The sequence below is a fragment of the Aptenodytes forsteri genome, unplaced genomic scaffold (assembly GCF_000699145.1).
Source record: "Aptenodytes forsteri isolate BGI_AS27 unplaced genomic scaffold, ASM69914v1 Scaffold8, whole genome shotgun sequence".
Classification (NCBI taxonomy): domain Eukaryota; kingdom Metazoa; phylum Chordata; class Aves; order Sphenisciformes; family Spheniscidae; genus Aptenodytes; species Aptenodytes forsteri.
Genome location: NW_008796218.1, coordinates 8,063,446 through 8,068,575, shown reverse-complemented (window position 1 = coordinate 8,068,575; position 5,130 = coordinate 8,063,446). Strand labels below are relative to the sequence as shown.

The 5,130-nt window shown below is 38.9% G+C and overlaps 1 long non-coding RNA gene across 1 annotated transcript; it reads left to right on the top strand.

Annotated features, from left to right (window-relative positions):
* Positions 1 to 7: 7 nt before the first annotated feature.
* On the top strand, positions 8 to 4,268 carry LOC103906776. The gene is made up of 2 exons (XR_658034.2): positions 8 to 157; positions 1,882 to 4,268. It is a non-coding gene; the product is annotated as an uncharacterized LOC103906776 (long non-coding RNA).
* Positions 4,269 to 5,130: the final 862 nt, after the last annotated feature.

The window sequence follows — 5,130 nt, the reverse complement described above, 5'->3', positions numbered from 1 at the left end:
CGGGCCTCAGGGTGGGCTGGGCGCGGGGGAGGACCCTGTTGCCGCCGTTTGCCTCCTCACCCCGCCCGTGGCGGTGCGGGAGGTTCCCTCCGCGCCGCATGGTCCCCGGGCTTGCAACGGGAGAGAGTAGCAAGTGATTAAAATTGAGTTGCGCTGGGTAAGTGAGGAGGCAGTGTATCCGGAAATCATGGCTTGCAGGTGTGGGAGAGAGCTTACAAGGGCCTCCCATGGGCGTGGGGGCCTTCCCCCGCTCGCGAGAGCAGGGCTCATCAGCCGGGCCGTTAGCGTGCTCAGGCACTTGGTCTCTGTCCTGAGGTAATGGGAGACAAGGGAGCCAGCCATCTAGCCTCCCACACCACGGAGGTCTGCTTTGCTTCACAGAGCTTTGCTGCCTACAAGGGGCCCTTGCCAGAGCCAAGGGGTGTGGGGAACGTGGGCTGCAGTTTTAGTTTGTTTTACACACTTTTTTCTCTCACATCGGGGCGTAGCTTGCTGGTGCTTGGTTGTGGGGTTAGGCGACCAGCAGAAGGAGTGGAAGAGTAAGTGCGGCCTGATCCCACTAACACACAGGTGCTCTTCTTGGTGCCCAGTTGTTCTTTGAAGTCATACTGTGAAGTTAAGCACGTGCTTATTTCTCTGTAAATTTATGGTTAATAGTGCATTTTCAAATTAAATACAAGATTATTTCTGTGGTATCACTTAATTGTTGATTTTTGTCTACAACAAGCTTAAATTACCTGTTTTTCTTGTCACCCGAGGCACGCTAAAAGCCAAATACTAATCACTAGAATGACTAAAATGCACGTTAGAACAAAAGTAAGTACACATTAATGTCTACTTGACTGCAGAATAGTTTTTAAGTGAAAAACATTCTACTTAGCTAATGAAGAGGAATGGTACATGGTTGTACATTTTTGTACAACTATTTTTGTCATTATTTTAGTGTCCTCTTGTGGAAAAATGTAGAATTGAGGATACTTTTTGGGTTTGTGTCCAAGAAACTTTGTGTTTTGGGGCAATTTTTGAAACCTGTTGTACTGAAGGTTATTGGAAATCTATTGTGAAGATTTAGTAAAATTAAGTGAACTCTTCTACCTTTTCATGTTTAAAGTATGTAACTTCTTAGGTTCCTGTTCGTCACCCTGCTTTCTCAAAGGTGAGATAAGTAGCACGTTTTGGAGTCAGGATATGTTATTAGTATTTATATTAGTGTAGTATTTTAACACTTTAAAAAAGGCTTCAAAGTGGTCATTTCTGTGAATAACAACATCAGTAGTTTCATTTTCATTTTTCAAGTGTGCTATGGTAGGTGCTAAGTTTTTTGTTTGTTTTTTTTTCAGTTCTCCTTGAACTAAGCACAGAAATCCTCTCATTGAAAACTTACTCGAAGCAGTTTTAAAATGTATTTCTGACCTGATTTTCATTACATAACTTAATGAGATCAAGTTATTTATATAGTAAAGGTCAGGAGGTTCTTTTAGACAGGAGCTCTCGCCTTCTAGTTTTAAAATATGTTGCACCTGAAAGCCACTCACCGTAGACATTTGAGCTCTTATATGATGAAATCAAGCATCAAGGCAGGAACCTGGGAGTCTCTTGCTTTTAATGATACTTTATGTTAAGCACAGGTTTATGTAGAGCTACTCCTCTACAACAGGGAAAAGCATGTAGAATAGTTGGGGGTTTTTAATAGGAAAGACAGGTGGAATTAATGAACTCATGTCTTTTAGAAAAGAGGTTTTTATTAATGCTTATCAGCTGTGTTGTTGATTAAAAGGTTTGAGATTTAGTTGGATTTTTTGGGGGGGACTTTTGTAAGCATCTCAGTGTGAGAAAAGGTATAATTGCAGAAGAAATGAAAAATGGTATCAATGTTTGTAGATATTTGAAGAAGCACAGCTGCCTGGTGATCTTCTGTCGTCCAGTGGTGTACAAAGATCCATGAGATCAGCGAGCAAGTAGTTCAGTTGAAGAGCCAGAACAGAGACCTAAGCTTGCAATAGAAGGCAATACAATCATCAAAGCACTGGCTGGGAGCCTCCAACAGTGGTATGTGACTGGTGGGCCTGGTGTTACTTCCCTCCCCGCCCTTTTTTGGGGGGGGGACACACACCAGAATCTCTGGAACTTGGGGGATTCTTCCTCTGTTTTGTAGGGAATCCAGGAACGAGAAGCTTTCAGAGGTGTTACTTCTGAAACTTCTTTTGACTTTCTAATGTTCTTATGGGTTTTTTTTTACTGCCATTTGTGCTTAACAAGGGCAAAGCTATGGGACTCGATGACTTTAAAATATATTGTTCTATTGGGATAAAGAGGTAGCTACCACAAATATGTGTCTACTAGATAAGAATCAGGAGTTTGTTTTTTTAAAAAATACTCTGTTAGATCCTCCTGCCAACCTTTAAAACTGTGCAAACATCTAGTGTAGCATTTGTGCATGAAACATCTTTAATGGAGTAATAATCTCTAGTTAATAATTAAATCTTCAGGAGGTTTTGTAATTTGTGGATGCTACAGTATTTAATCTCTTTATGTGAGACTTCTTAAAGAGGAATATTCAGAATTCAAGCTTCATGAAGGGAATCCTAGCCTTATGTAAAGACTAATTTAACATACCACAGGTTTAACTTGTTATTAGTGTGAAGAATAAAAATTGGTCTCTCAGACTAAAAATTATGCTTTATTTGCAGTTACAGGTAAATTTCTTAGGCTGTTGATTGTCAAACTATTGTTCAGAGATGCATTAATGAGCATCACAAGTGCTGAAGTGTGTCAGTTTTCAGTCAATGACGCTTGGCTGGTTTTAGTCAATACAGTACTTAACACACTAACGTATGCATCATATTAATGGAAGTATCATTGTGCAACATTGGTATGCTACAGTAAAAAGCAGGCTTTCATTATAAGAGATGATGAGCTTTTAAATAAGTCTGTGGGAACGGGATACCTCCCCCTCTCCACAGTCTGTTTAAAGTTCACGCTTTAATCATTTCTCCTTCTCTGTAAGAATTCATACACTCCTGTCCCAACACCTGTATTCAAGATTTGACAAATAGTGAAAAAAGTTTTAATAACTGAACGGAGGGAGGGCTGCCATGTAGCTCTTTCATATGCACAGTTGTACGCTAAGAACTCCAGGGGTGCAAAATCTTAAGAAAACAGGTAAATGTCAGAATACAATCTGATGTTATCTTTCCCAAAGTAATATTATCCTACCTGTTTGAAATAGAAGGCCTACGTAAAGAGGATTGTGTAGACTAATACCATTGATTTGGGATGTCTTCTCTGAAACACTTCAGTTTTGATTTTTCAATTACACTGTTGGTGGGAGATCCATTTCCTGTTTCAGAGGTTGGTGGTCTTATTTGTAGAACCAGCATTGCAGTGCTTGTTTTCTTCTGTATTGTTCTGTTAAAAAAAAACAAAACAAAAAAAACCAAACCCACAAAAAACCCACAAAAACAAAACCCAAAAAACCCCTCCAAACCTGAAGTTTGCAACCCTTGGCAAGTTGCTAATGAATATCAAAATGACATAGCCATTCTGTATTTGCCAGCAGTAGAAATGTAGCCAATGCTGATGCAGTGTTCTTTTAGAGCTCTTCTGCATTGTTAGCACTTTAAGGAAAACCAGCTGAAGACCTGTCCCCTTTTCAATCTTTGGCAAGTCCACATCTACTGACAGAAGAAGAGATGCGTGAAAGTTCACGGTATCACAATCCAGCAGTTCATTGTGCTGCTGGTTACTTTGCTGTTTGAGCCTCAAATAACTTTTCTGGAATTGCACAGGAAGTTTTGAAGCATTTTCTCTGAAAATCTGCAGCCTACTGACTGCACTATCCAGTCCTTGCAATAAGGAAAAGAAAAAAAAAACAAACAAACCAGTAAAATTGGCCCTTGTATGGATGGAGTGAAGGTAGGATGAGGGGAGAACAGGGGAGAATTATTAGGGACAAAAGTAGAATTAGTACAGCGTAAAGAAGGGACAAGTATAGAATTCTGCATCTTTAAAGGTGCTTTTTTTGCTGGATTTCCATTTCTTTGCTCTTAGCTCCCTAAATATGAAGCAGGCCAATAAAAGGTAAAAGGGCAAACTGAGATCTTTAAAAAGGGAACACTGATTATTTTTAATTCTTCTGTAACTGTTGTTAGAAAGGGGCTTTTATATTTTAGCATTTTGGACCGTTTCTTGAATGTGTTAAGCACTGGAATCAAAGTATTAATTTGAAGATAAGGAATCATCAAATACTTTTCTACGATCTGTATCTTAAAAAAAAAAAAAGATTATAGTCTTCCATGTCTAAAGAAGTGGATGCAGAATTTGAGGAAATAAAAAAAATCTATTTCTAAGAGTTGAGAATGCTGTGGGAAATTAAAGCTTTAAGTAGGAGATTTACTATGGAAAAAGTAAACTTTTAAGACCATTGTAGTAGATAGTCTTGTAGGTCTAGTAGGTAGGTGAGCAGCCCTCTGAAGTTCAACCTCACAAGATTAAGAAAAAACCTCAGTCTTATGTTCAGTGCTAAACATTGTGTTCTGCTGTTCTTAAATAGTGTTTTCTGCTATAATCTTTATGCGCATGCAAGTGCTTTTCTGTCCTCTGGCACTGTAATTCATGCCAAGACCTTTTTAATCAAAACCAATAGGGGATTATTTTAATTAATTATAAATAAGCAGCCAAGATTCATTGACATTTTTGTTTAAAATTATCTTCATACTCTGGTTTCAGGATAGTGAGTGTTCAGATATTAGCTTAAGAAGTTAGTTTTCTTTTCTATGACAGCATTATTCTTATGTATGAATTCCCAAATGGGTTTGAAGCTGAAATTACAGTTGTAAAGAGAAATAGAAATCCTGCAAAGAATTTTGCAGGACCATGGATTCCTTTATTAACACTGAATTCTTGTATCAGCTTGACTTAAGATTTTCAACATTGTGTACTTAAAACTACAGAGCAGTTTCTAGCATTATTAGTCTAAACAAAACACAGTTCCAGGGTGTTTGACCTCTTGATGCACTTGTCAAAACCTTCCTGGTGTCATTGGGAGTAAAACACATGCACTGGCAGGCCAGCTTCCCCTTTGTGCGGTGAGAGTTTGGAAACAGATGTGGGCTGGTATCATGTAGAGTT